Below are 25277 nucleotides of genomic sequence, written 5' to 3'. Positions count from 1 at the left end.
GACGCAGAACCTCCTTTGTTTTCGTACGCGAGGCGTGGGACCCACGTGACCGATCGGCTCCGTTCCAAAAATACGAAAACCATCAACCATGAAGCGGAGGCCACCCGAGCATAGAAATAGCAAGAAAGAAAAAAAACCGTACGTAAAATCTAAAAAAATGCAAACGGACAACGAAAAAGGGGGTGCAACACGAGGACTTCCCAGGGGGTCACCCATCCTAGTACTACTCTCGCCCAAGCACGCTTAACTGCGGAGTTCTGATGGGATCCGGTGCATTAGTGCTGGTATGATCGCACCCGAAATACTATCCATGCTTATTGCTTTTATGTCTTAAAAGACGCAGAACCTCCTTTGTTTTCGTACGCGAGGCGTGGGACCCACGTGACCGATCGGCTCCGTTCCTAAAATACAAAAACCATCAACCATGAAGCGGAGGCCACCCGAGCATAGAAATAGCAAGAAAGAAAAAAAAACAAAAAAAAACCGCACGTAAAATCTAAAAAAACGCAAACGGACAACGAAAAAGGGGGGTGCAACACGAGGACTTCCCAGGGGGTCACCCATCCTAGTACTACTCTCGCCCAAGCACGCTTAACTGCGGAGTTCTGATGGGATCCGGTGCATTAGTGCTGGTATGATCGCACCCGAAATACTATCCATGCTTATTGCTTGTATGTCTTAAAAGACGCATAACCTCCTTTGTTTTCGTACGCGAGGCGTGTGACCCACGTGACCGATCGGCTCCGTTCCAAAAATACGAAGACCATGAACCATGAAACGGAGGCCACCCGAGCATAGAAATAGCAAGAAAGAAAAAAAAAACAAAAAAAAAACCGCACGTAAAATCTAAAAAAACGCAAACGGACAACGAAAAAGGGGGGTGCAACACGAGGACTTCCCAGGGGGTCACCCATCCTAGTACTACTCTCGCCCAAGCACGCTTAACTGCGGAGTTCTGATGGGATCCGGTGCATTAGTGCTGGTATGATTGCACCCAAAATACTATCCATGCTTATTGCTTGTATGTCTTAAAAGACGCAGAACCTCCTTTGTTTTCGTACGCGAGGCGTGGGACCCACGTGACCGATCAGCTCCGTTCCAAAAATACGAAGAACATCAACCATGAAGCGGAGGCCACCGGAGCATAGAAATAGCAAGAAAGAAAAAAAAACAAAAAAAAACCGCACGTAAAATCTAAAAAAACGCAAACGGACAACGAAAAAGGGGGGTGCAACACGAGGACTTCCCATGGGGTCACCCATCCTAGTACTACTCCCGCCCAAGCACGCTTAACTGCGGAGTTCTGATGGGATCCGGTGCATTAGTGCTGGTATGATCGCACCCGAAATACTGTCCATGCTTATTGCTTGTATGTCTTAAAAGACACAGAACCTCCTTTGTTTTCGTACGCGAGGCGTGGGACCCACGTGACCGATCGGCTCCGTTCCAAAAATACGAAGACCATGAACCATGAAACGGAGGCCACCCGAGCATAGAAATAGCAAGAAAAAAAAACAAAAAAAAACCGCACGTAAAATCTAAAAAAACGCAAACGGACAACGAAAAAGAGGGAGGTGCAACACGAGGACTTCCCAGGGGGTCACCCATCCTAGTACTACTCTCGCCCAAGCACGCTTAACTGCGGAGTTCTGATGGGATCCGGTGCATTAGTGCTGGTATGATCGCACCCGAAATACTATCCATGCTTATTGCTTTTATGTCTTAAAAGACGCAGAACCTCCTTTGTTTTCGTACGCGAGGCGTGGGACCCACGTGACCGATCGACTCCGTTCCAAAAATACGAAAACCATCAACCATGAAGCGGTGGCCACCCGAGCATAGAAATAGCAAGAAAGAAAACAAAAAAAAACCGCACGTAAAATCTAAAAAAACGCAAACGGGCAACGAAAAAGGGGGGGGTACAACACGAGGACTTCCCAGGGGGTCACCCATCCTAGTACTACTCTCGCCCAAGCACGCTTAACTGCGGAGTTCTGATGGGATCCAGTGCATTAGTGCTGGTATGATTGCACCCGAAATACTATCCATGCTTATTGCTTTTATGTCTTAAAAGACGCAGAACCTCCTTTGTTTTCGTACGCGAGGCGTGGGACCCACGTGACCGATCGGCTCCGTTCCAAAAATACGAAAACCATCAACCATGAAGCGGAGGCCACCCGAGCATAGAAATAGCAAGAAAGAAAAAAAAAACCGCACGTAAAATCTAAAAAAACGCAAACGGACAACGAAAAAGGGGGGTGCAACACGAGGACTTCCCAGGGGGTCACCCATCCTAGTACTACTCTCGCCCAAGCACGTTTAACTGCGGAGTTCTGATGGGATCCGGTGCATTAGTGCTGGTATGATCGCACCCGAAATACTATCCATGCTTATTGCTTATATGTCTTAAAAGACGCAGAACCTCCTTTGTTTTCGTATGCGAGGCGTGGGACCCACGTGACCGATCAGCTCCGTTCCAAAAATACGAAGACCATCAACCATGAAGCGGAGGCCACCCGAGCATAGAAATAGCAAGAAAGAAAAAAAACAAAAAAAAACCGCACGTAAAATCTAAAAAAACGCAAACGGACAACGAAAAAGGGGGGTGCAACACAAGGACTTCCCATGGGGTCACCCATCCTAGTACTACTCTCGCCCAAGCACGCTTAACTGCGGAGTTCTGATGGGATCCGGTGCATTAGTGCTGGTATGATCGCACCCGAAATATTGTCCATGCTTATTGCTTGTATGTCTTAAAAGACACATAACCTCCTTTGTTTTCGTACGCGAGGCGTGGGACCCACGTGACCGATCGGCTCCGTTCCAAAAATACGAAGACCATGAACCATGAAACGGAGGCCACCCGAGCATAGAAATAGCAAGAAAAAAAAACAAAAAAAAACCGCACGTAAAATCTAAAAAAACGCAAACGGACAACGAAAAAGGGGGGTCCAACACGAGGACTTCCCAGGGGGTCACCCATCCTAGTACTACTCTCGCCCAAGCACGCTTAACTGCGGAGTTCTGATGGGATCCGGTGCATTAGTGCTTGTATGATCGCACCCGAAATACTATCCATGCTTATTGCTTGTATGTCTTAAAAGACGCAGAACCTCCTTTGTTTTCGTACTCGAGGCGTGGAACCCACGTGACCGATCGGCTCCGTTCCAAAAATACGAAAACCATCAACCATGAAGCGGAGGCCACCCGAGCATAGAAATAGCAAGAAAGAAAAAAAAACAAAAAAAAACCGCACGTTAAATCTAAAAAAACGCAAACGGACAACGAAAAAGGGGGGTGCAACACGAGGACTTCCCAGGGGGTCACCCATCCTAGTACTACTCTCGCCCAAGCACGCTTAACTGCGGAGTTCTGATGAGATCCGGTGCATTAGTGCTGCTATGATCGCACCCGAAATACTATCCATGCTTATTGATTGTATGTCTTAAAAGACGCAGAACCTCCTTTGTTTTCGTACGCGAGGCGTGGGACCCACGTGACCGATCGGCTCCGTTCCAAAAATACGAAGACCATGAACCATGAAGCGCAGGCCACCCGAGCATAGAAATAGCAAGAAAGAAAAAAAAACAAAAAAAAACCGCACGTAAAATCTAAAAAAACGCAAACGGACAACGAAAAAGGGGGGTGCAACACGAGGACTTCCCAGGGGGTCACCCATCCTAGTACTACTCTCGCCCAAGCACGCTTAACTGCGGAGTTCTGATGGGATCCGGTGCATTAGTGCTGGTATGATCGCACCAGAAATACTATCCATGCTTATTGCTTGTATGTCTTAAAAGACGCAAAACCTCCTTTGTTTTCGTACGCGAGGCGTGGGACCCACGTGACCGATCAGCTCCGTTCCAAAAATACGAAGACCATCAACCATGAAGCGGAGGCCACCCGAGCATAGAAATAGCAAGAAAGAAAAAAAAACAAAAAAAAACCGCACGTAAAATCTAAAAAAACGCAAACGGACAACGAAAAAGGGGGGTGCAACACGAGGACTTCCCATGGGGTCACCCATCCTAGTACTACTCTCGCCCAAGCACGCTTAAGTGCGGAGTTCTGATGGGATCCGGTGCATTAGTGCTGGTATGATCGCACCCGAAATACTGTCCATGTTTATTGCTTGTATGTCTTAAAAGACACAGAACCTCCTTTGTTTTCGTACGCGAGGCGTGGGACCCACGTGACCGATCGGCTCCGTTCCAAAAATACGAAGACCATGAACCATGAAACGGAGGCCACCCGAGCATAGAAATAGCAAGAAAGAAAAAAAAAAACAAAAAAAAACCGCACGTAAAATCTAAAAAAACGCAAACGGACAACGAAAAAGGGGGGTGCAACACGAGGACTTCCCAGGGGGTCACCCATCCTAGTACTACTCTCGCCCAAGCACGCTTAACTGCGGAGTTCTGATGGGATCCGGTGCATTAGTGCTGGTATGATCGCACCCGAAATACTATCCATGCTTATTGCTTGTATGTCTTAAAAGACGCAGAACCTCCTTTGTTTTCGTACGCGAGGCGTGGGACCCACGTGACCGATCGGCTCCATTCCAAAAATACGAAGACCATGAACCATGAAACGGAGGCCACCCGAGCATAGAAATAGCAAGAAAGAAAAAAAAAACAAAAAAAAAAACCGCATGTAAAATCTAAAAAAACGCAAACGGACAACGAAAAAGGGGGGTGCAACACAAGGACTTCCCAGGGGGTCACCCATCCTAGTACTACTCTCGCCCAAGCACGCTTAACTGCGGAGTTCTGATGGGATCCGGTGCATTAGTGCTGGTATGATTGCACCCAAAATACTATCCATGCTTATTGCTTGTATGTCTTAAAAGACGCAGAACCTCCTTTGTTTTCGTACGCGAGGCGTGGGACCCACGTGACCGATCAGCTCCGTTCCAAAAATACGAAGAATATCAACCATGAAGCGGAGGCCACCGGAGCATAGAAATAGCAAGAAAGAAAAAAAACAAAAAAAAACCGCACGTAAAATCTAAAAAAACGCAAACGGACAACGAAAAAGGGGGGGGGGTACAACACGAGGACTTCCCAGGGGGTCACCCATCCTAGTACTACTCTCGCCCAAGCACGCTTAACTGCGGAGTTCTGATGGGATCCAGTGCATTAGTGCTGGTATGATTGCACCCGAAATACTATCCATGCTTATTGCTTTTATGTCTTAAAAGACGCAGAACCTCCTTTGTTTTCGTACGCGAGGCGTGGGACCCACGTGACCGATCGGCTCCGTTCCAAAAATACGAAAACCATCAACCATGAAGCGGAGGCCACCCGAGCATAGAAATAGCAAGAAAGAAAAAAAAAACCGCACGTAAAATCTAAAAAAACGCAAACGGACAACGAAAAAGGGGGGTGCAACACGAGGACTTCCCAGGGGGTCACCCATCCTAGTACTACTCTCGCCCAAGCACGTTTAACTGCGGAGTTCTGATGGGATCCGGTGCATTAGTGCTGGTATGATCGCACCCGAAATACTATCCATGCTTATTGCTTATATGTCTTAAAAGACGCAGAACCTCCTTTGTTTTCGTATGCGAGGCGTGGGACCCACGTGACCGATCAGCTCCGTTCCAAAAATACGAAGACCATCAACCATGAAGCGGAGGCCACCCGAGCATAGAAATAGCAAGAAAGAAAAAAAACAAAAAAAAACCGCACGTAAAATCTAAAAAAACGCAAACGGACAACGAAAAAGGGGGGTGCAACACAAGGACTTCCCATGGGGTCACCCATCCTAGTACTACTCTCGCCCAAGCACGCTTAACTGCGGAGTTCTGATGGGATCCGGTGCATTAGTGCTGGTATGATCGCACCCGAAATATTGTCCATGCTTATTGCTTGTATGTCTTAAAAGACACATAACCTCCTTTGTTTTCGTACGCGAGGCGTGGGACCCACGTGACCGATCGGCTCCGTTCCAAAAATACGAAGACCATGAACCATGAAACGGAGGCCACCCGAGCATAGAAATAGCAAGAAAAAAAAACAAAAAAAAACCGCACGTAAAATCTAAAAAAACGCAAACGGACAACGAAAAAGGGGGGTGCAACACGAGGACTTCCCAGGGGGTCACCCATCCTAGTACTACTCTCGCCCAAGCACGCTTAACTGCAGAGTTCTGATGGGATCCGGTGCATTAGTGCTTGTATGATCGCACCCGAAATACTATCCATGCTTATTGCTTGTATGTCTTAAAAGACGCAGAACCTCCTTTGTTTTCGTACGCGAGGCGTGGAACCCACGTGACCGATCGGCTCCGTTCCAAAAATACGAAAACCATCAACCATGAAGCGGAGGCCACCCGAGCATAGAAATAGCAAGAAAGAAAAAAAAACAAAAAAAAACCGCACGTTAAATCTAAAAAAACGCAAACGGACAACGAAAAAGGGGGGTGCAACACGAGGACTTCCCAGGGGGTCACCCATCCTAGTACTACTCTCGCCCAAGCACGCTTAACTGCGGAGTTCTGATGAGATCCGGTGCATTAGTGCTGCTATGATCGCACCCGAAATACTATCCATGCTTATTGATTGTATGTCTTAAAAGACGCAGAACCTCCTTTGTTTTCGTACGCGAGGCGTGGGACCCACGTGACCGATCGGCTCCGTTCCAAAAATACGAAGACCATTAACCATGAAGCGCAGGCCACCCGAGCATAGAAATAGCAAGAAAGAAAAAAAAACAAAAAAAAACCGCACGTAAAATCTAAAAAAACGCAAACGGACAACGAAAAAGGGGGGTGCAACACGAGGACTTCCCAGGGGGTCACCCATCCTAGTACTACTCTCGCCCAAGCACGCTTAACTGCGGAGTTCTGATGGGATCCGGTGCATTAGTGCTGGTATGATCGCACCAGAAATACTATCCATGCTTATTGCTTGTATGTCTTAAAAGACGCAAAACCTCCTTTGTTTTCGTACGCGAGGCGTGGGACCCACGTGACCGATCAGCTCCGTTCCAAAAATACGAAGACCATCAACCATGAAGCGGAGGCCACCCGAGCATAGAAATAGCAAGAAAGAAAAAAAAACAAAAAAAAACCGCACGTAAAATCTAAAAAAACGCAAACGGACAACGAAAAAGGGGGGTGCAACACGAGGACTTCCCATGGGGTCACCCATCCTAGTACTACTCTCGCCCAAGCACGCTTAAGTGCGGAGTTCTGATGGGATCCGGTGCATTAGTGCTGGTATGATCGCACCCGAAATACTGTCCATGTTTATTGCTTGTATGTCTTAAAAGACACAGAACCTCCTTTGTTTTCGTACGCGAGGCGTGGGACCCACGTGACCGATCGGCTCCGTTCCAAAAATACGAAGACCATGAACCATGAAACGGAGGCCACCCGAGCATAGAAATAGCAAGAAAGAAAAAAAAAACAAAAAAAAACCGCACGTAAAATCTAAAAAAACGCAAATGGACAACGAAAAAGGGGGGTGCAACACGAGGACTTCCCAGGGGGTCACCCATCCTAGTACTACTCTCGCCCAAGCACGCTTAACTGCGGAGTTCTGATGGGATCCGGTGCATTAGTGCTGGTATGATCGCACCCGAAATACTATCCATGCTTATTGCTTGTATGTCTTAAAAGACGCAGAACCTCCTTTGTTTTCGTACGCGAGGCGTGGGACCCACGTGACCGATCGGCTCCGTTCCAAAAATACGAAGACCATGAACCATGAAACGGAGGCCACCCGAGCATAGAAATAGCAAGAAAAAAAAACAAAAAAAAACCGCACGTAAAATCTAAAAAAACGCAAACGGACAACGAAAAAGGGGGGTGCAACACGAGGACTTCCCAGGGGGTCACCCATCCTAGTACTACTCTCGCCCAAGCACGCTTAACTGCAGAGTTCTGATGGGATCCGGTGCATTAGTGCTTGTATGATCGCACCCGAAATACTATCCATGCTTATTGCTTGTATGTCTTAAAAGACGCAGAACCTCCTTTGTTTTCGTACGCGAGGCGTGGAACCCACGTGACCGATCGGCTCCGTTCCAAAAATACGAAAACCATCAACCATGAAGCGGAGGCCACCCGAGCATAGAAATAGCAAGAAAGAAAAAAAAACAAAAAAAAACCGCACGTTAAATCTAAAAAAACGCAAACGGACAACGAAAAAGGGGGGTGCAACACGAGGACTTCCCAGGGGGTCACCCATCCTAGTACTACTCTCGCCCAAGCACGCTTAACTGCGGAGTTCTGATGAGATCCGGTGCATTAGTGCTGCTATGATCGCACCCGAAATACTATCCATGCTTATTGATTGTATGTCTTAAAAGACGCAGAACCTCCTTTGTTTTCGTACGCGAGGCGTGGGACCCACGTGACCGATCGGCTCCGTTCCAAAAATACGAAGACCATTAACCATGAAGCGCAGGCCACCCGAGCATAGAAATAGCAAGAAAGAAAAAAAAACAAAAAAAAACCGCACGTAAAATCTAAAAAAACGCAAACGGACAACGAAAAAGGGGGGTGCAACACGAGGACTTCCCAGGGGGTCACCCATCCTAGTACTACTCTCGCCCAAGCACGCTTAACTGCGGAGTTCTGATGGGATCCGGTGCATTAGTGCTGGTATGATCGCACCAGAAATACTATCCATGCTTATTGCTTGTATGTCTTAAAAGACGCAAAACCTCCTTTGTTTTCGTACGCGAGGCGTGGGACCCACGTGACCGATCAGCTCCGTTCCAAAAATACGAAGACCATCAACCATGAAGCGGAGGCCACCCGAGCATAGAAATAGCAAGAAAGAAAAAAAAACAAAAAAAAACCGCACGTAAAATCTAAAAAAACGCAAACGGACAACGAAAAAGGGAGGTGCAACACGAGGACTTCCCATGGGGTCACCCATCCTAGTACTACTCTCGCCCAAGCACGCTTAAGTGCGGAGTTCTGATGGGATCCGGTGCATTAGTGCTGGTATGATCGCACCCGAAATACTGTCCATGTTTATTGCTTGTATGTCTTAAAAGACACAGAACCTCCTTTGTTTTCGTACGCGAGGCGTGGGACCCACGTGACCGATCGGCTCCGTTCCAAAAATACGAAGACCATGAACCATGAAACGGAGGCCACCCGAGCATAGAAATAGCAAGAAAGAAAAAAAAAACAAAAAAAAACCGCACGTAAAATCTAAAAAAACGCAAATGGACAACGAAAAAGGGGGGTGCAACACGAGGACTTCCCAGGGGGTCACCCATCCTAGTACTACTCTCGCCCAAGCACGCTTAACTGCGGAGTTCTGATGGGATCCGGTGCATTAGTGCTGGTATGATCGCACCCGAAATACTATCCATGCTTATTGCTTGTATGTCTTAAAAGACGCAGAACCTCCTTTGTTTTCGTACGCGAGGCGTGGGACCCACGTGACCGATCGGCTCCATTCCAAAAATACGAAGACCATGAACCATGAAACGGAGGCCACCCGAGCATAGAAATAGCAAGAAAGAAAAAAAAACAAAAAAAAAAACCGCACGTAAAATCTAAAAAAACGCAAACGGACAACGAAAAAGGGGGGTGCAACACAAGGACTTCCCAGGGGGTCACCCATCCTAGTACTACTCTCGCCCAAGCACGCTTAACTGCGGAGTTCTGATGGGATCCGGTGCATTAGTGCTGGTATGATTGCACCCAAAATACTATCCATGCTTATTGCTTGTATGTCTTAAAAGACGCAGAACCTCCTTTGTTTTCGTACGCGAGGCGTGGGACCCACGTGACCGATCAGCTCCGTTCCAAAAATACGAAGAATATCAACCATGAAGCGGAGGCCACCGGAGCATAGAAATAGCAAGAAAGAAAAAAAACAAAAAAAAACCGCACGTAAAATCTAAAAAAACGCAAACGGACAACGAAAAAGGGGGGGGGTACAACACGAGGACTTCCCAGGGGGTCACCCATCCTAGTACTACTCTCGCCCAAGCACGCTTAACTGCGGAGTTCTGATGGGATCCAGTGCATTAGTGCTGGTATGATTGCACCCGAAATACTATCCATGCTTATTGCTTTTATGTCTTAAAAGACGCAGAACCTCCTTTGTTTTCGTACGCGAGGCGTGGGACCCACGTGACCGATCGGCTCCGTTCCAAAAATACGAAAACCATCAACCATGAAGCGGAGGCCACCCGAGCATAGAAATAGCAAGAAAGAAAAAAAAAACCGCACGTAAAATCTAAAAAAACGCAAACGGACAACGAAAAAGGGGGGTGCAACACGAGGACTTCCCAGGGGGTCACCCATCCTAGTACTACTCTCGCCCAAGCACGTTTAACTGCGGAGTTCTGATGGGATCCGGTGCATTAGTGCTGGTATGATCGCACCCGAAATACTATCCATGCTTATTGCTTATATGTCTTAAAAGACGCAGAACCTCCTTTGTTTTCGTATGCGAGGCGTGGGACCCACGTGACCGATCAGCTCCGTTCCAAAAATACGAAGACCATCAACCATGAAGCGGAGGCCACCCGAGCATAGAAATAGCAAGAAAGAAAAAAAACAAAAAAAAACCGCACGTAAAATCTAAAAAAACGCAAACGGACAACGAAAAAGGGGGGTGCAACACAAGGACTTCCCATGGGGTCACCCATCCTAGTACTACTCTCGCCCAAGCACGCTTAACTGCGGAGTTCTGATGGGATCCGGTGCATTAGTGCTGGTATGATCGCACCCGAAATATTGTCCATGCTTATTGCTTGTATGTCTTAAAAGACACATAACCTCCTTTGTTTTCGTACGCGAGGCGTGGGACCCACGTGACCGATCGGCTCCGTTCCAAAAATACGAAGACCATGAACCATGAAACGGAGGCCACCCGAGCATAGAAATAGCAAGAAAAAAAAACAAAAAAAAACCGCACGTAAAATCTAAAAAAACGCAAACGGACAACGAAAAAGGGGGGTGCAACACGAGGACTTCCCAGGGGGTCACCCATCCTAGTACTACTCTCGCCCAAGCACGCTTAACTGCAGAGTTCTGATGGGATCCGGTGCATTAGTGCTTGTATGATCGCACCCGAAATACTATCCATGCTTATTGCTTGTATGTCTTAAAAGACGCAGAACCTCCTTTGTTTTCGTACGCGAGGCGTGGAACCCACGTGACCGATCGGCTCCGTTCCAAAAATACGAAAACCATCAACCATGAAGCGGAGGCCACCCGAGCATAGAAATAGCAAGAAAGAAAAAAAAACAAAAAAAAACCGCACGTTAAATCTAAAAAAACGCAAACGGACAACGAAAAAGGGGGGTGCAACACGAGGACTTCCCAGGGGGTCACCCATCCTAGTACTACTCTCGCCCAAGCACGCTTAACTGCGGAGTTCTGATGAGATCCGGTGCATTAGTGCTGCTATGATCGCACCCGAAATACTATCCATGCTTATTGATTGTATGTCTTAAAAGACGCAGAACCTCCTTTGTTTTCGTACGCGAGGCGTGGGACCCACGTGACCGATCGGCTCCGTTCCAAAAATACGAAGACCATTAACCATGAAGCGCAGGCCACCCGAGCATAGAAATAGCAAGAAAGAAAAAAAAACAAAAAAAAACCGCACGTAAAATCTAAAAAAACGCAAACGGACAACGAAAAAGGGGGGTGCAACACGAGGACTTCCCAGGGGGTCACCCATCCTAGTACTACTCTCGCCCAAGCACGCTTAACTGCGGAGTTCTGATGGGATCCGGTGCATTAGTGCTGGTATGATCGCACCAGAAATACTATCCATGCTTATTGCTTGTATGTCTTAAAAGACGCAAAACCTCCTTTGTTTTCGTACGCGAGGCGTGGGACCCACGTGACCGATCAGCTCCGTTCCAAAAATACGAAGACCATCAACCATGAAGCGGAGGCCACCCGAGCATAGAAATAGCAAGAAAGAAAAAAAAACAAAAAAAAACCGCACGTAAAATCTAAAAAAACGCAAACGGACAACGAAAAACGGGGGTGCAACACGAGGACTTCCCATGGGGTCACCCATCCTAGTACTACTCTCGCCCAAGCACGCTTAAGTGCGGAGTTCTGATGGGATCCGGTGCATTAGTGCTGGTATGATCGCACCCGAAATACTGTCCATGTTTATTGCTTGTATGTCTTAAAAGACACAGAACCTCCTTTGTTTTCGTACGCGAGGCGTGGGACCCACGTGACCGATCGGCTCCGTTCCAAAAATACGAAGACCATGAACCATGAAACGGAGGCCACCCGAGCATAGAAATAGCAAGAAAGAAAAAAAAAACAAAAAAAAACCGCACGTAAAATCTAAAAAAACGCAAATGGACAACGAAAAAGGGGGGTGCAACACGAGGACTTCCCAGGGGGTCACCCATCCTAGTACTACTCTCGCCCAAGCACGCTTAACTGCGGAGTTCTGATGGGATCCGGTGCATTAGTGCTGGTATGATCGCACCCGAAATACTATCCATGCTTATTGCTTGTATGTCTTAAAAGACGCAGAACCTCCTTTGTTTTCGTACGCGAGGCGTGGGACCCACGTGACCGATCGGCTCCGTTCCAAAAATACGAAGACCATGAACCATGAAACGGAGGCCACCCGAGCATAGAAATAGCAAGAAAAAAAAACAAAAAAAAACCGCACGTAAAATCTAAAAAAACGCAAACGGACAACGAAAAAGGGGGGTGCAACACGAGGACTTCCCAGGGGGTCACCCATCCTAGTACTACTCTCGCCCAAGCACGCTTAACTGCAGAGTTCTGATGGGATCCGGTGCATTAGTGCTTGTATGATCGCACCCGAAATACTATCCATGCTTATTGCTTGTATGTCTTAAAAGACGCAGAACCTCCTTTGTTTTCGTACGCGAGGCGTGGAACCCACGTGACCGATCGGCTCCGTTCCAAAAATACGAAAACCATCAACCATGAAGCGGAGGCCACCCGAGCATAGAAATAGCAAGAAAGAAAAAAAAACAAAAAAAAACCGCACGTTAAATCTAAAAAAACGCAAACGGACAACGAAAAAGGGGGGTGCAACACGAGGACTTCCCAGGGGGTCACCCATCCTAGTACTACTCTCGCCCAAGCACGCTTAACTGCGGAGTTCTGATGAGATCCGGTGCATTAGTGCTGCTATGATCGCACCCGAAATACTATCCATGCTTATTGATTGTATGTCTTAAAAGACGCAGAACCTCCTTTGTTTTCGTACGCGAGGCGTGGGACCCACGTGACCGATCGGCTCCGTTCCAAAAATACGAAGACCATTAACCATGAAGCGCAGGCCACCCGAGCATAGAAATAGCAAGAAAGAAAAAAAAACAAAAAAAAACCGCACGTAAAATCTAAAAAAACGCAAACGGACAACGAAAAAGGGGGGTGCAACACGAGGACTTCCCAGGGGGTCACCCATCCTAGTACTACTCTCGCCCAAGCACGCTTAACTGCGGAGTTCTGATGGGATCCGGTGCATTAGTGCTGGTATGATCGCACCAGAAATACTATCCATGCTTATTGCTTGTATGTCTTAAAAGACGCAAAACCTCCTTTGTTTTCGTACGCGAGGCGTGGGACCCACGTGACCGATCAGCTCCGTTCCAAAAATACGAAGACCATCAACCATGAAGCGGAGGCCACCCGAGCATAGAAATAGCAAGAAAGAAAAAAAAACAAAAAAAAACCGCACGTAAAATCTAAAAAAACGCAAACGGACAACGAAAAAGGGGGGTGCAACACGAGGACTTCCCATGGGGTCACCCATCCTAGTACTACTCTCGCCCAAGCACGCTTAAGTGCGGAGTTCTGATGGGATCCGGTGCATTAGTGCTGGTATGATCGCACCCGAAATACTGTCCATGTTTATTGCTTGTATGTCTTAAAAGACACAGAACCTCCTTTGTTTTCGTACGCGAGGCGTGGGACCCACGTGACCGATCGGCTCCGTTCCAAAAATACGAAGACCATGAACCATGAAACGGAGGCCACCCGAGCATAGAAATAGCAAGAAAGAAAAAAAAAACAAAAAAAAACCGCACGTAAAATCTAAAAAAACGCAAATGGACAACGAAAAAGGGGGGTGCAACACGAGGACTTCGCAGGGGGTCACCCATCCTAGTACTACTCTCGCCCAAGCACGCTTAACTGCGGAGTTCTGATGGGATCCGGTGCATTAGTGCTGGTATGATCGCACCCGAAATACTATCCATGCTTATTGCTTGTATGTCTTAAAAGACGCAGAACCTCCTTTGTTTTCGTACGCGAGGCGTGGGACCCACGTGACCGATCGGCTCCATTCCAAAAATACGAAGACCATGAACCATGAAACGGAGGCCACCCGAGCATAGAAATAGCAAGAAAGAAAAAAAAACAAAAAAAAAACCGCACGTAAAATCTAAAAAAACGCAAACGGACAACGAAAAAGGGGGTGCAACACAAGGACTTCCCAGGGGGTCACCCATCCTAGTACTACTCTCGCCCAAGCACGCTTAACTGCGGAGTTCTGATGGGATCCGGTGCATTAGTGCTGGTATGATTGCACCCAAAATACTATCCATGCTTATTGCTTGTATGTCTTAAAAGACGCAGAACCTCCTTTGTTTTCGTACGCGAGGCGTGGGACCCACGTGACCGATCAGCTCCGTTCCAAAAATACGAAGAATATCAACCATGAAGCGGAGGCCACCGGAGCATAGAAATAGCAAGAAAGAAAAAAAACAAAAAAAAACCGCACGTAAAATCTAAAAAAACGCAAACGGACAACGAAAAAGGGGGGTGCAACACGAGGACTTCCCATGGGGTCACCCATCCTAGTACTACTCCCGCCCAAGCACGCTTAACTGCGGAGTTCTGATGGGATCCGGTGCATTAGTGCTGGTATGATCGCACCCGAAATACTGTCCATGCTTATTGCTTGTATGTCTTAAAAGACACAAAACCTCCTTTGTTTTCGTACGCGAGGCGTGGGACCCACGTGACCGATCGGCTCCGTTCCAAAAATACGAAGACCATGAACCATGAAACGGAGGCCACCCGAGCATAGAAATAGCAAGAAAAAAAACAAAAAAAAACAGCACGTAAAATCTAAAAAAACGCAAACGGACAACGAAAAAGAGGGAGGTGCAACACGAGGACTTCCCAGGGGGTCACCCATCCTAGTACTACTCTCACCCAAGCACGCTTAACTGCGGAGTTCTGATGGGATCCGGTGCATTAGTGCTGGTATGATCGCACCCGAAATACTATCCATGCTTATTGCTTGTATGTCTTAAAAGACGCAGAACCTCCTTTGTTTTCGTACGCGAGGCGTGGGACCCACGTGACCTATCGACTCCGTTCCAAAAATACGAAAACCATCAACCATGAAGCGGTGGCCACCCGAGCATAGAAATAGCAAGAAAGAAAACAAAAAAAAACCGCACGTAAAATCTAAAAAAACGCAAACGGGCAACGAAAAAGGGGGGGTACAACACGAGGACTTCCCAGGGGGTCACCCATCCTAGTACTACTCTCGCCCAAGCACGCTTAACTGCGGAGTTCTGATGGGATCCGGTGCATTAGTGCTGGTATGATAGCACCCGAAATACTATCCATGCTTATTGCTTTTATGTCTTAAAAGACGCAGAACCTCCTTTGTTTTCGTACGCGAGGCGTGGGACCCACGTGACCGATCGGCTCCGTTCCAAAAATACGAAAACCATCAACCATGAAGCGGAGGCCACCCGAGCATAGAAATAGCAAGAAAGAAAAAAAAAACCGCACGTAAAATCTAAAAAAACACAAACGGACAACGAAAAAGGGGGGTGCAACACGAGGACTTCCCAGGGGGTCACCCATCCTAGTACTACTCTCGCCCAAGCACGCTTAACTGCGGAGTTCTGATGGGATCCGGTGCATTAGTGCTGGTATGATCGCACCCGAAATACTATCCATGCTTATTGTTTATATGTCTTAAAAGACGCAGAACCTCCTTTGTTTTCGTATGCGAGGCGTGGGACCCACGTGACCGATCAGCTCCGTTCCAAAAATACGAAGACCATCAACCATGAAGCGGAGGCCACCCGAGCATAGAAATAGCAAGAAAGAAAAAAAACAAAAAAAAACCGCACGTAAAATCTAAAAAAACGCAAACGGACAACAAAAAAGGGGGGTGCAACACAAGGACTTCCCATGGGGTCACCCATCCTAGTACTACTCTCGCCCAAGCACGCTTAACTGCGGAGTTCTGATGGGATCCGGTGCATTAGTGCTGGTATGATCGCACCCGAAATATTGTCCATGCTTATTGCTTGTATGTCTTAAAAGACACAGAACCTCCTTTGTTTTCGTACGCGAGGCGTGGGACCCACGTGACCGATCGGCTCCGTTCCAAAAATACGAAGACCATGAACCATGAAACGGAGGCCACCCGAGCATAGAAATAGCAAGAAAAAAAAACAAAAAAAAACCGCACGTAAAATCTAAAAAAACGCAAACGGACAACGAAAAAGGGGGGTGCAACACGAGGACTTCCCAGGGGGTCACCCATCCTTGTACTACTCTCGCCCAAGCACGCTTAACTGCGGAGTTCTGATGGGATCCGGTGCATTAGTGCTGGTATGATCGCACCTGAAATACTATCAATGCTTATTGCTTGTATGTCTTAAAAGACGCAGAACCTCCTTTGTTTTCGTACGCGAGGCGTGGGACCCACGTGACCGATCAGCTCCGTTCCAAAAATACGAGGACCATCAACCATGAAGCGGAGGCCACCCGAGCATAGAAATAGCAAGAAAGAAAAAAAAACAAAAAAAAACCGCACGTAAAATCTAAAAAAACGCAAACGGACAACGAAAAAGGGGGGTGCAACACAAGGACTTCCCATGGGGTCACCCATCCTAGTACTACTCTCGCCCAAGCACGCTTAACTGCGGAGTTCTGATGGGATCCGGTGCATTAGTGCTGGTATGATCGCACCCGAAATACTGTCCATGCTTATTGCTTGTATGTCTTAAAAGACACAGAACCTCCTTTGTTTTCGTACGCGAAGCGTGGGACCCACGTGACCGATCGGCTCCGTTCCAAAAATACGAAGACCATGAACCATGAAACGGAGGCCACCCGAGCATAGAAATAGCAAGAAAAAAAAAACAAAAAAAAACCGCACGTAAAATTTAAAAAAACGCAAACGGACAACGAAAAAGGGGGGTGCAACACGAGGACTTCCCAGGGGGTCACCCATCCTAGTACTACTCTCGCCCAAGCACGCTTAACTGCGGAGTTCTGATGGGATCCGGTGCATTAGTGCTTGTATGATCGCACACGAAATACTATCCATGCTTATTGCTTGTATGTCTTAAAAGACGCAGAACCTCCTTTGTTTTCGTACGCGAGGCGTGGAACCCACGTGACCGATCGGCTCCGTTCCAAAAATACGAAAACCATCAACAATGAAGCGGAGGCCACCCGAGCATAGAAATAGCAAGAAAGAAAAAAAAACAAAAAAAAACCGCACGTAAAATCTAAAAAAACGCAAACGGACAACGAAAAAGGGGGGTGCAACACGAGGACTTCCCAGGGGGTCACCCATCCTAGTACTACTCTCGCCCAAGCACGCTTAACTGCGGAGTTCTAATGAGATCCGGTGCATTAGTGCTGCTATGATCGCACCCGAAATACTATCCATGCTTATTGATTGTATGTCTTAAAAGACGCAGAACCTCCTTTGTTTTCGTACGCGAGGCGTGGGACCCACGTGACCGATCGGCTCCGTTCCAAAAATACGAAGACCATGAACCATGAAGCGCAGGCCACCCGAGCATAGAAATAGCAAGAAAGAAAAAAAAACAAAAAAAAACCGCACGTAAAATCTAAAAAAACGCAAACGGACAACGAAAAAGGGGGGTGCAACACGAGGACTTCCCAGGGGGTCACCCATCCTAGTACTACTCTCGCCCAAGCACGCTTAACTGCGGAGTTCTGATGGGATCCGGTGCATTAGTGCTGGTATGATCGCACCAGAAATACTATCCATGCTTATTGCTTGTATGTCTTAAAAGACGCAAAACCTCCTTTGTTTTCGTACGCGAGGCATGGGACCCACGTGACCGATCAGCTCCGTTCCAAAAATACGAAGACCATCAACCATGAAGCGGAGGCCACCCGAGCATAGAAATAGCAAGAAAGAAAAAAAACAAAAAAAAACCGCACGTAAAATCTAAAAAAACGCAAACGGACAACGAAAAAGGGGGGTGCAACACGAGGACTTCCCATGGGGTCACCCATCCTAGTACTACTCTCGCCCAAGCACGCTTAAGTGCGGAGTTCCGATGGGATCCGGTGCATTAGTGCTGGTATGATCGCACCCGAAATACTGTCCATGTTTATTGCTTGTATGTCTTAAAAGACACAGAACCTCCTTTGTTTTCGTACGCGAGGCGTGGGACCCACGTGACCGATCGGCTCCGTTCCAAAAATACGAAGACCATGAACCATGAAACGGAGGCCACCCGAGCATAGAAATAGCAAGAAAAAAAAACAAAAAAAAACCGCACGTAAAATCTAAAAAAACGCAAACGGACAACGAAAAAGGGGGGTGCAACACGAGGACTTCCCAGGGGGTCACCCATCCTAGTACTACTCTCACCCAAGCACGCTTAACTGCGGAGTTCTGATGGGATCCGGTGCATTAGTGCTGGTATGATCGCACCCGAAATACTATCCATGCTTATTGCTTGTATGTCTTAAAAGACGCAGAACCTCCTTTGTTTTCGTACGCGAGACGTGGAACCCACGTGACCGATCGGCTCCGTTCCAAAAATATGAAGACCATGAACCATGAAACGCAGGCCACCCGAGCATAGAAATAGCAAGAAAGAAAAAAAAACAAAAAAAAACCGCACGTAAAATCTAAAAAAACGCAAACGGACAACGAAAAAGGGGGGTGCAACACGAGGACTTCCCATGGGGTCACCCATCCTAGTACTACTCCCGCCCAAGAACGCTTAACTGCGGAGTTCTGATGGGATCCGGTGCATTAGTGCTGGTATGATCGCACCCGAAATACTGTCCATGCTTATTGCTTGTATGTCTTAAAAGACACAGAACCTCCTTTGTTTTCGTACGCGAGGCGTGGGACCCACGTGACCGATCGGCTCCGTTCCAAAAATACGAAGACCATGAACCATGAAACGGAGGCCACCCGAGCATAGAAATAGCAAGAAAAAAAAAACAAAAAAAAACCGCACGTAAAATCTAAAAAAACGCAAACGGACAACGAAAAAGGGGGGTGCAATACGAGGACTTCCAAGGGGGTCACCCATCCTAGTACTTCTCTCGCCCAAGCACGCTTAACTGCGGAGTTCTGATGGGATCCGGTGCATTAGTGCTGGTATGATCGCACCCGAAATACTATCCATGCTTATTGCTTGTATGTCTTAAAAGACGCAGAACCTCCTTTGTTTTCGTACGCGAGGCGTGGAACCCACGTGACCGATCGGCTCCGTTCCAAAAATACGAAAACCATCAACCATGAAGCGGAGGCCACCCGAGCATAGAAATAGCAAGAAAGAAAAAAAACAAAAAAAAACCGCACGTAAAATCTAAAAAAAACGCAAACGGACAACGAAAAAGGGGGGTGCAACACAAGGACTTCCCATGGGGTCACCCATCCTAGTACTACTCTCGCCCAAGCACGCTTAACTGCGGAGTTCTGATGGGATCCGGTGCATTAGTGCTGGTATGATCGCACCCGAAATACTGTCCATGCTTATTGCTTGTATGTCTTAAAAGACACAGAACCTCCTTTGTTTTCGTACGCGAAGCGTGGGACCCACGTGACCGATCGGCTCCGTTCCAAAAATACGAAGACCATGAACCATGAAACGGAGGCCACCCGAGCATAGAAATAGCAAGAAAAAAAAAACAAAAAAAAACCGCACGTAAAATTTAAAAAAACGCAAACGGACAACGAAAAAGGGGGGTGCAACACGAGGACTTCCCAGGGGGTCACCCATCCTAGTACTACTCTCGCCCAAGCACGCTTAACTGCGGAGTTCTGATGGGATCCGATGCATTAGTGCTTGTATGATCGCACACGAAATACTATCCATGCTTATTGCTTGTATGTCTTAAAAGACGCAGAACCTCCTTTGTTTTCGTACGCGAGGCGTGGAACCCACGTGACCGATCGGCTCCGTTCCAAAAATACGAAGAATATCAACCATGAAGCGGAGGCCACCGGAGCATAGAAATAGCAAGAAAGAAAAAAAACAAAAAAAAACCGCACGTAAAATCTAAAAAAACGCAAACGGACAACGAAAAAGGGGGGTGCAACACGAGGACTTCCCATGGGGTCACCCATCCTAGTACTACTCCCGCCCAAGCACGCTTAACTGCGGAGTTCTGATGGGATCCGGTGCATTAGTGCTGGTATGATCGCACCCGAAATACTGTCCATGCTTATTGCTTGTATGTCTTAAAAGACACAGAACCTCCTTTGTTTTCGTACGCGAGGCGTGGGACCCACGTGACCGATCGGCTCCGTTCCAAAAATACGAAGACCATGAACCATGAAACGGAGGCCACCCGAGCATAGAAATAGCAAGAAAAAAAAACAAAAAAAAACAGCACGTAAAATCTAAAAAAACGCAAACGGACAACGAAAAAGAGGGAGGTGCAACACGAGGACTTCCCAGGGGGTCACCCATCCTAGTACTACTCTCGCCCAAGCACGCTTAACTGCGGAGTTTTGATGGGATCCGGTGCATTAGTGCTGGTATGATCGCACCCGAAATACTATCCATGCTTATTGCTTGTATGTCTTAAAAGACGCAGAACCTCCTTTGTTTTCGTACGCGAGGCGTGGGACCCACGTGACCGATCGACTCCGTTCCAAAAATACGAAAACCATCAACCATGAAGCGGTGGCCACCCGAGCATAGAAATAGCAAGAAAGAAAACAAAAAAAAACCGCACGTAAAATCTAAAAAAACGCAAACGGGCAACGAAAAAGGGGGGGTACAACACGAGGACTTCCCAGGGGGTCACCCATCCTAGTACTACTCTCGCCCAAGCACGCTTAACTGCGGAGTTCTGATGGGATCCGGTGCATTAGTGCTGGTATGATAGCACCCGAAATACTATCCATGCTTATTGCTTTTATGTCTTAAAAGACGCAGAACCTCCTTTGTTTTCGTACGCGAGGCGTGGGACCCACGTGACCGATCGGCTCCGTTCCAAAAATACGAAAACCATCAACCATGAAGCGGAGGCCACCCGAGCATAGAAATAGCAAGAAAGAAAAAAAAACCGCACGTAAAATCTAAAAAAACGCAAACGGACAACGAAAAAGGGGGGTGCAACACGAGGACTTCCCAGGGGGTCACCCATCCTAGTACTACTCTCGCCCAAGCACGCTTAACTGCGGAGTTCTGATGGGATCCGGTGCATTAGTGCTGGTATGATCGCACCCGAAATACTATCCATGCTTATTGTTTATATGTCTTAAAAGACGCAGAACCTCCTTTGTTTTCGTATGCGAGGCGTGGGACCCACGTGACCGATCAGCTCCGTTCCAAAAATACGAAGACCATCAACCATGAAGCGGAGGCCACCCGAGCATAGAAATAGCAAGAAAGAAAAAAAACAAAAAAAAACCGCACGTAAAATCTAAAAAAACGCAAACGGACAACAAAAAAGGGGGGTGCAACACAGGGACTTCCCATGGGGTCACCCATCCTAGTACTACTCTCGCCCAAGCACGCTTAACTGCGGAGTTCTGATGGGATCCGGTGCATTAGTGCTGGTATGATCGCACCCGAAATATTGTCCATGCTTATTGCTTGTATGTCTTAAAAGACACAGAACCTCCTTTGTTTTCGTACGCGAGGCGTGGGACCCACGTGACCGATCGGCTCCGTTCCAAAAATACGAAGACCATGAACCATGAAACGGAGGCCACCCGAGCATAGAAATAGCAAGAAAAAAAAACAAAAAAAAACCGCACGTAAAATCTAAAAAAACGCAAACGGACAACGAAAAAGGGGGGTGCAACACGAGGACTTCCCAGGGGGTCACCCATCCTAGTACTACTCTCGCCCAAGCACGCTTAACTGCGGAGTTCTGATGGGATCCGGTGCATTAGTGCTGGTATGATCGCACCTGAAATACTATCCATGCTTATTGCTTGTATGTCTTAAAAGACGCAGAACCTCCTTTGTTTTCGTACGCGAGGCGTGGGACCCACGTGACCGATCAGCTCCGTTCCAAAAATACGAGGACCATCAACCATGAAGCGGAGGCCACCCGAGCATAGAAATAGCAAGAAAGAAAAAAAAACAAAAAAAAACCGCACGTAAAATCTAAAAAAACGCAAACGGACAACGAAAAAGGGGGGTGCAACACAAGGACTTCCCATGGGGTCACCCATCCTAGTACTACTCTCGCCCAAGCACGCTTAACTGCGGAGTTCTGATGGGATCCGGTGCATTAGTGCTGGTATGATCGCACCCGAAATACTGTCCATGCTTATTGCTTGTATGTCTTAAAAGACACAGAACCTCCTTTGTTTTCGTACGCGAAGCGTGGGACCCACGTGACCGATCGGCTCCGTTCCAAAAATACGAAGACCATGAACCATGAAACGGAGGCCACCCGAGCATAGAAATAGCAAGAAAAAAAAAACAAAAAAAAACCGCACGTAAAATTTAAAAAAACGCAAACGGACAACGAAAAAGGGGGGTGCAACACGAGGACTTCCCAGGGGGTCACCCATCCTAGTACTACTCTCGCCCAAGCACGCTTAACTGCGGAGTTCTGATGGGATCCGGTGCATTAGTGCTTGTATGATCGCACACGAAATACTATCCATGCTTATTGCTTGTATGTCTTAAAAGACGCAGAACCTCCTTTGTTTTCGTACGCGAGGCGTGGAACCCACGTGACCGATCGGCTCCGTTCCAAAAATACGAAAACCATCAACCATGAAGCGGAGGCCACCCGAGCATAGAAATAGCAAGAAAGAAAAAAAAACAAAAAAAAACCGCACGTAAAATCTAAAAAAACGCAAACGGACAACGAAAAAGGGGGGTGCAACACGAGGACTTCCCAGGGGGTCACCCATCCTAGTACTACTCTCGCCCAAGCACGCTTAACTGCGGAGTTCTGATGAGATCCGGTGCATTAGTGCTGCTATGATCGCACCCGAAATACTATCCATGCTTATTGATTGTATGTCTTAAAAGACGCAGAACCTCCTTTGTTTTCGTACGCGAGGCGTGGGACCCACGTGACCGATCGGCTCCGTTCCAAAAATACGAAGACCATGAACCATGAAGCGCAGGCCACCCGAGCATAGAAATAGCAAGAAAGAAAAAAAACAAAAAAAAACCGCACGTAAAATCTAAAAAAACGCAAACGGACAACGAAAAAGGGGGGTGCAACACGAGGACTTCCCAGGGGGTCACCCATCCTAGTACTACTCTCGCCCAAGCACGCTTAACTGCGGAGTTCTGATGGGATCCGGTGCATTAGTGCTGGTATGATCGCACCAGAAATACTATCCATGCTTATTGCTTGTATGTCTTAAAAGACGCAAAACCTCCTTTGTTTTCGTACGCGAGGCATGGGACCCACGTGACCGATCAGCTCCGTTCCAAAAATACGAAGACCATCAACCATGAAGCGGAGGCCACCCGAGCATAGAAATAGCAAGAAAGAAAAAAAACAAAAAAAAACCGCACGTAAAATCTAAAAAAACGCAAACGGACAACGAAAAAGGGGGGTGCAACACGAGGACTTCCCATGGGGTCACCCATCCTAGTACTACTCTCGCCCAAGCACGCTTAAGTGCGGAGTTCTGATGGGATCCGGTGCATTAGTGCTGGTATGATCGCACCCGAAATACTGTCCATGTTTATTGCTTGTATGTCTTAAAAGACACAGAACCTCCTTTGTTTTCGTACGCGAGGCGTGGGACCCACGTGACCGATCGACTCCGTTCCAAAAATACGAAGACCATGAACCATGAAACGGAGGCCACCCGAGCATAGAAATAGCAAGAAAAAAAAACAAAAAAAAACCGCACGTAAAATCTAAAAAAACGCAAACGGACAACGAAAAAGGGGGGTGCAACACGAGGACTTCCCAGGGGGTCACCCATCCTAGTACTACTCTCACCCAAGCACGCTTAACTGCGGAGTTCTGATGGGATCCGGTGCATTAGTGCTGGTATGATCGCACCCGAAATACTATCCATGCTTATTGCTTGTATGTCTTAAAAGACGCAGAACCTCCTTTGTTTTCGTACGCGAGACGTGGAACCCACGTGACCGTTCGGCTCCGTTCCAAAAATACGAAAACCATCAACAATGAAGCGGAGGCCACCCGAGCATAGAAATAGCAAGAAAGAAAAAAAACAAAAAAAAACCGCACGTAAAATCTAAAAAAACGCAAACGGACAACGAAAAAGAGGGGTGCAACACGAGGACTTCCCAGGGGGTCACCCATCCTAGTACTACTCTCGCCCAAGCACGCTTAACTACGGAGTTCTGATGGGATCCGGTGCATTAGTGCTGGTATGATCGCACCCGAAATACTATCCATGCTTATTGCTTGTATGTCTTAAAAGACGCAGAACCTCCTTTGTTTTCGTACGCGAGGCGTGGGACCCACGTGACCGATCGGCTCCGTTCCAAAAATATGAAGACCATGAACCATGAAACGCAGGCCACCCGAGCATAGAAATAGCAAGAAAGAAAAAAAAACAAAAAAAAACCGCACGTAAAATCTAAAAAAACGCAAACGGACAACGAAAAAGGGGGGTGCAACACGAGGACTTCCCATGGGGTCACCCATCCTAGTACTACTCCCGCCCAAGAACGCTTAACTGCGGAGTTCTGATGGGATCCGGTGCATTAGTGCTGGTATGATCGCACCCGAAATACTGTCCATGCTTATTGCTTGTATGTCTTAAAAGACACAGAACCTCCTTTGTTTTCGTACGCGAGGCGTGGGACCCACGTGACCGATCGGCTCCGTTCCAAAAATACGAAGACCATGAACCATGAAACGGAGGCCACCCGAGCATAGAAATAGCAAGAAAAAAAAAACAAAAAAAAACCGCACGTAAAATCTAAAAAAACGCAAACGGACAACGAAAAAGGGGGGTGCAATACGAGGACTTCCAAGGGGGTCACCCATCCTAGTACTTCTCTCGCCCAAGCACGCTTAACTGCGGAGTTCTGATGGGATCCGGTGCATTAGTGCTGGTATGATCGCACCCGAAATACTATCCATGCTTATTGCTTGTATGT

The 25277-nt window shown here is 47.4% G+C and overlaps 73 non-coding genes across 73 annotated transcripts; all 73 read right to left on the bottom strand.

The window, feature by feature from the left end:
• Window positions 1-179: 179 nt before the first annotated feature.
• Window positions 180-298, bottom strand: LOC145143079 (5S ribosomal RNA). The gene has a single exon (XR_013724137.1). It is a non-coding gene; the product is annotated as a 5S ribosomal RNA (ribosomal RNA).
• A 229-nt stretch (window positions 299-527) lies between these two features.
• On the bottom strand, window positions 528-646 carry LOC145142957 (5S ribosomal RNA). Its single transcript, XR_013724020.1, has one exon. It is a non-coding gene; the product is annotated as a 5S ribosomal RNA (ribosomal RNA).
• A 231-nt stretch (window positions 647-877) lies between these two features.
• On the bottom strand, window positions 878-996 carry LOC145152571 (5S ribosomal RNA). Its single transcript, XR_013733103.1, has one exon. It is a non-coding gene; the product is annotated as a 5S ribosomal RNA (ribosomal RNA).
• A 229-nt stretch (window positions 997-1225) lies between these two features.
• Window positions 1226-1344, bottom strand: LOC145153702 (5S ribosomal RNA). The gene has a single exon (XR_013734196.1). It is a non-coding gene; the product is annotated as a 5S ribosomal RNA (ribosomal RNA).
• A 227-nt stretch (window positions 1345-1571) lies between these two features.
• On the bottom strand, window positions 1572-1690 carry LOC145154454 (5S ribosomal RNA). Its single transcript, XR_013734926.1, has one exon. It is a non-coding gene; the product is annotated as a 5S ribosomal RNA (ribosomal RNA).
• Window positions 1691-1916: 226 nt separating this feature from the next.
• LOC145144529 (5S ribosomal RNA) lies at window positions 1917-2035 on the bottom strand. The gene has a single exon (XR_013725542.1). It is a non-coding gene; the product is annotated as a 5S ribosomal RNA (ribosomal RNA).
• A 220-nt stretch (window positions 2036-2255) lies between these two features.
• LOC145154140 (5S ribosomal RNA) lies at window positions 2256-2374 on the bottom strand. The gene has a single exon (XR_013734621.1). It is a non-coding gene; the product is annotated as a 5S ribosomal RNA (ribosomal RNA).
• A 228-nt stretch (window positions 2375-2602) lies between these two features.
• LOC145154737 (5S ribosomal RNA) lies at window positions 2603-2721 on the bottom strand. The gene has a single exon (XR_013735196.1). It is a non-coding gene; the product is annotated as a 5S ribosomal RNA (ribosomal RNA).
• A 225-nt stretch (window positions 2722-2946) lies between these two features.
• LOC145149168 (5S ribosomal RNA) lies at window positions 2947-3065 on the bottom strand. The gene has a single exon (XR_013730024.1). It is a non-coding gene; the product is annotated as a 5S ribosomal RNA (ribosomal RNA).
• Window positions 3066-3294: 229 nt separating this feature from the next.
• On the bottom strand, window positions 3295-3413 carry LOC145145953 (5S ribosomal RNA). Its single transcript, XR_013726903.1, has one exon. It is a non-coding gene; the product is annotated as a 5S ribosomal RNA (ribosomal RNA).
• Window positions 3414-3642: 229 nt separating this feature from the next.
• LOC145154909 (5S ribosomal RNA) lies at window positions 3643-3761 on the bottom strand. Its single transcript, XR_013735377.1, has one exon. It is a non-coding gene; the product is annotated as a 5S ribosomal RNA (ribosomal RNA).
• A 229-nt stretch (window positions 3762-3990) lies between these two features.
• On the bottom strand, window positions 3991-4109 carry LOC145144947 (5S ribosomal RNA). Its single transcript, XR_013725945.1, has one exon. It is a non-coding gene; the product is annotated as a 5S ribosomal RNA (ribosomal RNA).
• A 231-nt stretch (window positions 4110-4340) lies between these two features.
• On the bottom strand, window positions 4341-4459 carry LOC145142836 (5S ribosomal RNA). Its single transcript, XR_013723901.1, has one exon. It is a non-coding gene; the product is annotated as a 5S ribosomal RNA (ribosomal RNA).
• A 232-nt stretch (window positions 4460-4691) lies between these two features.
• LOC145154448 (5S ribosomal RNA) lies at window positions 4692-4810 on the bottom strand. The gene has a single exon (XR_013734920.1). It is a non-coding gene; the product is annotated as a 5S ribosomal RNA (ribosomal RNA).
• A 232-nt stretch (window positions 4811-5042) lies between these two features.
• LOC145144528 (5S ribosomal RNA) lies at window positions 5043-5161 on the bottom strand. The gene has a single exon (XR_013725540.1). It is a non-coding gene; the product is annotated as a 5S ribosomal RNA (ribosomal RNA).
• Window positions 5162-5381: 220 nt separating this feature from the next.
• LOC145154139 (5S ribosomal RNA) lies at window positions 5382-5500 on the bottom strand. Its single transcript, XR_013734620.1, has one exon. It is a non-coding gene; the product is annotated as a 5S ribosomal RNA (ribosomal RNA).
• Window positions 5501-5728: 228 nt separating this feature from the next.
• Window positions 5729-5847, bottom strand: LOC145154736 (5S ribosomal RNA). Its single transcript, XR_013735195.1, has one exon. It is a non-coding gene; the product is annotated as a 5S ribosomal RNA (ribosomal RNA).
• Window positions 5848-6072: 225 nt separating this feature from the next.
• LOC145147016 (5S ribosomal RNA) lies at window positions 6073-6191 on the bottom strand. The gene has a single exon (XR_013727934.1). It is a non-coding gene; the product is annotated as a 5S ribosomal RNA (ribosomal RNA).
• A 229-nt stretch (window positions 6192-6420) lies between these two features.
• On the bottom strand, window positions 6421-6539 carry LOC145145952 (5S ribosomal RNA). The gene has a single exon (XR_013726902.1). It is a non-coding gene; the product is annotated as a 5S ribosomal RNA (ribosomal RNA).
• A 229-nt stretch (window positions 6540-6768) lies between these two features.
• LOC145154908 (5S ribosomal RNA) lies at window positions 6769-6887 on the bottom strand. The gene has a single exon (XR_013735376.1). It is a non-coding gene; the product is annotated as a 5S ribosomal RNA (ribosomal RNA).
• A 229-nt stretch (window positions 6888-7116) lies between these two features.
• Window positions 7117-7235, bottom strand: LOC145144946 (5S ribosomal RNA). Its single transcript, XR_013725944.1, has one exon. It is a non-coding gene; the product is annotated as a 5S ribosomal RNA (ribosomal RNA).
• Window positions 7236-7465: 230 nt separating this feature from the next.
• Window positions 7466-7584, bottom strand: LOC145142715 (5S ribosomal RNA). Its single transcript, XR_013723783.1, has one exon. It is a non-coding gene; the product is annotated as a 5S ribosomal RNA (ribosomal RNA).
• Window positions 7585-7809: 225 nt separating this feature from the next.
• LOC145147015 (5S ribosomal RNA) lies at window positions 7810-7928 on the bottom strand. Its single transcript, XR_013727933.1, has one exon. It is a non-coding gene; the product is annotated as a 5S ribosomal RNA (ribosomal RNA).
• Window positions 7929-8157: 229 nt separating this feature from the next.
• On the bottom strand, window positions 8158-8276 carry LOC145145951 (5S ribosomal RNA). The gene has a single exon (XR_013726901.1). It is a non-coding gene; the product is annotated as a 5S ribosomal RNA (ribosomal RNA).
• Window positions 8277-8505: 229 nt separating this feature from the next.
• LOC145154907 (5S ribosomal RNA) lies at window positions 8506-8624 on the bottom strand. The gene has a single exon (XR_013735375.1). It is a non-coding gene; the product is annotated as a 5S ribosomal RNA (ribosomal RNA).
• Window positions 8625-8853: 229 nt separating this feature from the next.
• Window positions 8854-8972, bottom strand: LOC145146758 (5S ribosomal RNA). Its single transcript, XR_013727687.1, has one exon. It is a non-coding gene; the product is annotated as a 5S ribosomal RNA (ribosomal RNA).
• A 230-nt stretch (window positions 8973-9202) lies between these two features.
• Window positions 9203-9321, bottom strand: LOC145142593 (5S ribosomal RNA). The gene has a single exon (XR_013723668.1). It is a non-coding gene; the product is annotated as a 5S ribosomal RNA (ribosomal RNA).
• A 231-nt stretch (window positions 9322-9552) lies between these two features.
• Window positions 9553-9671, bottom strand: LOC145154447 (5S ribosomal RNA). The gene has a single exon (XR_013734919.1). It is a non-coding gene; the product is annotated as a 5S ribosomal RNA (ribosomal RNA).
• A 231-nt stretch (window positions 9672-9902) lies between these two features.
• On the bottom strand, window positions 9903-10021 carry LOC145144527 (5S ribosomal RNA). The gene has a single exon (XR_013725539.1). It is a non-coding gene; the product is annotated as a 5S ribosomal RNA (ribosomal RNA).
• A 220-nt stretch (window positions 10022-10241) lies between these two features.
• Window positions 10242-10360, bottom strand: LOC145154137 (5S ribosomal RNA). The gene has a single exon (XR_013734618.1). It is a non-coding gene; the product is annotated as a 5S ribosomal RNA (ribosomal RNA).
• A 228-nt stretch (window positions 10361-10588) lies between these two features.
• On the bottom strand, window positions 10589-10707 carry LOC145154735 (5S ribosomal RNA). Its single transcript, XR_013735194.1, has one exon. It is a non-coding gene; the product is annotated as a 5S ribosomal RNA (ribosomal RNA).
• Window positions 10708-10932: 225 nt separating this feature from the next.
• Window positions 10933-11051, bottom strand: LOC145147014 (5S ribosomal RNA). Its single transcript, XR_013727932.1, has one exon. It is a non-coding gene; the product is annotated as a 5S ribosomal RNA (ribosomal RNA).
• A 229-nt stretch (window positions 11052-11280) lies between these two features.
• LOC145145950 (5S ribosomal RNA) lies at window positions 11281-11399 on the bottom strand. The gene has a single exon (XR_013726900.1). It is a non-coding gene; the product is annotated as a 5S ribosomal RNA (ribosomal RNA).
• A 229-nt stretch (window positions 11400-11628) lies between these two features.
• Window positions 11629-11747, bottom strand: LOC145154906 (5S ribosomal RNA). The gene has a single exon (XR_013735374.1). It is a non-coding gene; the product is annotated as a 5S ribosomal RNA (ribosomal RNA).
• Window positions 11748-11976: 229 nt separating this feature from the next.
• On the bottom strand, window positions 11977-12095 carry LOC145144945 (5S ribosomal RNA). The gene has a single exon (XR_013725943.1). It is a non-coding gene; the product is annotated as a 5S ribosomal RNA (ribosomal RNA).
• Window positions 12096-12325: 230 nt separating this feature from the next.
• Window positions 12326-12444, bottom strand: LOC145142517 (5S ribosomal RNA). Its single transcript, XR_013723571.1, has one exon. It is a non-coding gene; the product is annotated as a 5S ribosomal RNA (ribosomal RNA).
• Window positions 12445-12669: 225 nt separating this feature from the next.
• Window positions 12670-12788, bottom strand: LOC145147012 (5S ribosomal RNA). Its single transcript, XR_013727930.1, has one exon. It is a non-coding gene; the product is annotated as a 5S ribosomal RNA (ribosomal RNA).
• A 229-nt stretch (window positions 12789-13017) lies between these two features.
• Window positions 13018-13136, bottom strand: LOC145145948 (5S ribosomal RNA). Its single transcript, XR_013726898.1, has one exon. It is a non-coding gene; the product is annotated as a 5S ribosomal RNA (ribosomal RNA).
• A 229-nt stretch (window positions 13137-13365) lies between these two features.
• Window positions 13366-13484, bottom strand: LOC145154905 (5S ribosomal RNA). The gene has a single exon (XR_013735373.1). It is a non-coding gene; the product is annotated as a 5S ribosomal RNA (ribosomal RNA).
• A 229-nt stretch (window positions 13485-13713) lies between these two features.
• On the bottom strand, window positions 13714-13832 carry LOC145144944 (5S ribosomal RNA). Its single transcript, XR_013725942.1, has one exon. It is a non-coding gene; the product is annotated as a 5S ribosomal RNA (ribosomal RNA).
• A 230-nt stretch (window positions 13833-14062) lies between these two features.
• LOC145154760 (5S ribosomal RNA) lies at window positions 14063-14181 on the bottom strand. Its single transcript, XR_013735219.1, has one exon. It is a non-coding gene; the product is annotated as a 5S ribosomal RNA (ribosomal RNA).
• A 229-nt stretch (window positions 14182-14410) lies between these two features.
• Window positions 14411-14529, bottom strand: LOC145154446 (5S ribosomal RNA). Its single transcript, XR_013734918.1, has one exon. It is a non-coding gene; the product is annotated as a 5S ribosomal RNA (ribosomal RNA).
• A 228-nt stretch (window positions 14530-14757) lies between these two features.
• On the bottom strand, window positions 14758-14876 carry LOC145153701 (5S ribosomal RNA). Its single transcript, XR_013734195.1, has one exon. It is a non-coding gene; the product is annotated as a 5S ribosomal RNA (ribosomal RNA).
• Window positions 14877-15102: 226 nt separating this feature from the next.
• On the bottom strand, window positions 15103-15221 carry LOC145144038 (5S ribosomal RNA). The gene has a single exon (XR_013725059.1). It is a non-coding gene; the product is annotated as a 5S ribosomal RNA (ribosomal RNA).
• Window positions 15222-15446: 225 nt separating this feature from the next.
• Window positions 15447-15565, bottom strand: LOC145145422 (5S ribosomal RNA). Its single transcript, XR_013726396.1, has one exon. It is a non-coding gene; the product is annotated as a 5S ribosomal RNA (ribosomal RNA).
• Window positions 15566-15785: 220 nt separating this feature from the next.
• On the bottom strand, window positions 15786-15904 carry LOC145142387 (5S ribosomal RNA). Its single transcript, XR_013723444.1, has one exon. It is a non-coding gene; the product is annotated as a 5S ribosomal RNA (ribosomal RNA).
• Window positions 15905-16132: 228 nt separating this feature from the next.
• On the bottom strand, window positions 16133-16251 carry LOC145154734 (5S ribosomal RNA). The gene has a single exon (XR_013735193.1). It is a non-coding gene; the product is annotated as a 5S ribosomal RNA (ribosomal RNA).
• A 225-nt stretch (window positions 16252-16476) lies between these two features.
• LOC145145564 (5S ribosomal RNA) lies at window positions 16477-16595 on the bottom strand. Its single transcript, XR_013726530.1, has one exon. It is a non-coding gene; the product is annotated as a 5S ribosomal RNA (ribosomal RNA).
• A 229-nt stretch (window positions 16596-16824) lies between these two features.
• LOC145154732 (5S ribosomal RNA) lies at window positions 16825-16943 on the bottom strand. The gene has a single exon (XR_013735192.1). It is a non-coding gene; the product is annotated as a 5S ribosomal RNA (ribosomal RNA).
• A 226-nt stretch (window positions 16944-17169) lies between these two features.
• Window positions 17170-17288, bottom strand: LOC145146543 (5S ribosomal RNA). The gene has a single exon (XR_013727482.1). It is a non-coding gene; the product is annotated as a 5S ribosomal RNA (ribosomal RNA).
• A 229-nt stretch (window positions 17289-17517) lies between these two features.
• On the bottom strand, window positions 17518-17636 carry LOC145146770 (5S ribosomal RNA). The gene has a single exon (XR_013727698.1). It is a non-coding gene; the product is annotated as a 5S ribosomal RNA (ribosomal RNA).
• Window positions 17637-17865: 229 nt separating this feature from the next.
• Window positions 17866-17984, bottom strand: LOC145154904 (5S ribosomal RNA). Its single transcript, XR_013735372.1, has one exon. It is a non-coding gene; the product is annotated as a 5S ribosomal RNA (ribosomal RNA).
• A 228-nt stretch (window positions 17985-18212) lies between these two features.
• LOC145146628 (5S ribosomal RNA) lies at window positions 18213-18331 on the bottom strand. The gene has a single exon (XR_013727563.1). It is a non-coding gene; the product is annotated as a 5S ribosomal RNA (ribosomal RNA).
• Window positions 18332-18556: 225 nt separating this feature from the next.
• LOC145155770 (5S ribosomal RNA) lies at window positions 18557-18675 on the bottom strand. Its single transcript, XR_013736199.1, has one exon. It is a non-coding gene; the product is annotated as a 5S ribosomal RNA (ribosomal RNA).
• A 229-nt stretch (window positions 18676-18904) lies between these two features.
• Window positions 18905-19023, bottom strand: LOC145144069 (5S ribosomal RNA). Its single transcript, XR_013725090.1, has one exon. It is a non-coding gene; the product is annotated as a 5S ribosomal RNA (ribosomal RNA).
• Window positions 19024-19249: 226 nt separating this feature from the next.
• LOC145138756 (5S ribosomal RNA) lies at window positions 19250-19368 on the bottom strand. Its single transcript, XR_013721707.1, has one exon. It is a non-coding gene; the product is annotated as a 5S ribosomal RNA (ribosomal RNA).
• Window positions 19369-19597: 229 nt separating this feature from the next.
• LOC145154731 (5S ribosomal RNA) lies at window positions 19598-19716 on the bottom strand. Its single transcript, XR_013735191.1, has one exon. It is a non-coding gene; the product is annotated as a 5S ribosomal RNA (ribosomal RNA).
• Window positions 19717-19942: 226 nt separating this feature from the next.
• Window positions 19943-20061, bottom strand: LOC145148656 (5S ribosomal RNA). Its single transcript, XR_013729530.1, has one exon. It is a non-coding gene; the product is annotated as a 5S ribosomal RNA (ribosomal RNA).
• A 228-nt stretch (window positions 20062-20289) lies between these two features.
• Window positions 20290-20408, bottom strand: LOC145153700 (5S ribosomal RNA). Its single transcript, XR_013734194.1, has one exon. It is a non-coding gene; the product is annotated as a 5S ribosomal RNA (ribosomal RNA).
• Window positions 20409-20635: 227 nt separating this feature from the next.
• On the bottom strand, window positions 20636-20754 carry LOC145145990 (5S ribosomal RNA). The gene has a single exon (XR_013726939.1). It is a non-coding gene; the product is annotated as a 5S ribosomal RNA (ribosomal RNA).
• A 225-nt stretch (window positions 20755-20979) lies between these two features.
• LOC145145421 (5S ribosomal RNA) lies at window positions 20980-21098 on the bottom strand. Its single transcript, XR_013726395.1, has one exon. It is a non-coding gene; the product is annotated as a 5S ribosomal RNA (ribosomal RNA).
• Window positions 21099-21317: 219 nt separating this feature from the next.
• Window positions 21318-21436, bottom strand: LOC145142293 (5S ribosomal RNA). Its single transcript, XR_013723372.1, has one exon. It is a non-coding gene; the product is annotated as a 5S ribosomal RNA (ribosomal RNA).
• A 228-nt stretch (window positions 21437-21664) lies between these two features.
• Window positions 21665-21783, bottom strand: LOC145155796 (5S ribosomal RNA). Its single transcript, XR_013736224.1, has one exon. It is a non-coding gene; the product is annotated as a 5S ribosomal RNA (ribosomal RNA).
• A 225-nt stretch (window positions 21784-22008) lies between these two features.
• Window positions 22009-22127, bottom strand: LOC145155178 (5S ribosomal RNA). Its single transcript, XR_013735632.1, has one exon. It is a non-coding gene; the product is annotated as a 5S ribosomal RNA (ribosomal RNA).
• Window positions 22128-22356: 229 nt separating this feature from the next.
• LOC145154730 (5S ribosomal RNA) lies at window positions 22357-22475 on the bottom strand. Its single transcript, XR_013735190.1, has one exon. It is a non-coding gene; the product is annotated as a 5S ribosomal RNA (ribosomal RNA).
• Window positions 22476-22701: 226 nt separating this feature from the next.
• LOC145146542 (5S ribosomal RNA) lies at window positions 22702-22820 on the bottom strand. The gene has a single exon (XR_013727481.1). It is a non-coding gene; the product is annotated as a 5S ribosomal RNA (ribosomal RNA).
• Window positions 22821-23049: 229 nt separating this feature from the next.
• Window positions 23050-23168, bottom strand: LOC145145947 (5S ribosomal RNA). Its single transcript, XR_013726897.1, has one exon. It is a non-coding gene; the product is annotated as a 5S ribosomal RNA (ribosomal RNA).
• Window positions 23169-23396: 228 nt separating this feature from the next.
• LOC145154903 (5S ribosomal RNA) lies at window positions 23397-23515 on the bottom strand. The gene has a single exon (XR_013735371.1). It is a non-coding gene; the product is annotated as a 5S ribosomal RNA (ribosomal RNA).
• A 228-nt stretch (window positions 23516-23743) lies between these two features.
• On the bottom strand, window positions 23744-23862 carry LOC145144943 (5S ribosomal RNA). The gene has a single exon (XR_013725941.1). It is a non-coding gene; the product is annotated as a 5S ribosomal RNA (ribosomal RNA).
• A 225-nt stretch (window positions 23863-24087) lies between these two features.
• On the bottom strand, window positions 24088-24206 carry LOC145155769 (5S ribosomal RNA). Its single transcript, XR_013736198.1, has one exon. It is a non-coding gene; the product is annotated as a 5S ribosomal RNA (ribosomal RNA).
• Window positions 24207-24434: 228 nt separating this feature from the next.
• Window positions 24435-24553, bottom strand: LOC145152412 (5S ribosomal RNA). Its single transcript, XR_013732931.1, has one exon. It is a non-coding gene; the product is annotated as a 5S ribosomal RNA (ribosomal RNA).
• Window positions 24554-24782: 229 nt separating this feature from the next.
• Window positions 24783-24901, bottom strand: LOC145144068 (5S ribosomal RNA). The gene has a single exon (XR_013725089.1). It is a non-coding gene; the product is annotated as a 5S ribosomal RNA (ribosomal RNA).
• Window positions 24902-25127: 226 nt separating this feature from the next.
• On the bottom strand, window positions 25128-25246 carry LOC145138750 (5S ribosomal RNA). Its single transcript, XR_013721705.1, has one exon. It is a non-coding gene; the product is annotated as a 5S ribosomal RNA (ribosomal RNA).
• Between the last annotated feature and the right edge of the window lie 31 nt (window positions 25247-25277).

Source organism: Lactuca virosa, chromosome 1 (genome assembly GCF_052849685.1).
Source record: "Lactuca virosa cultivar CGN04683 chromosome 1, Lactuca_virosa_CGN04683_v6, whole genome shotgun sequence".
Classification (NCBI taxonomy): domain Eukaryota; kingdom Viridiplantae; phylum Streptophyta; class Magnoliopsida; order Asterales; family Asteraceae; genus Lactuca; species Lactuca virosa.
Note: the sequence above shows the minus strand (reverse complement) of the source record. Positions and strands in the feature narration are given on the sequence as shown.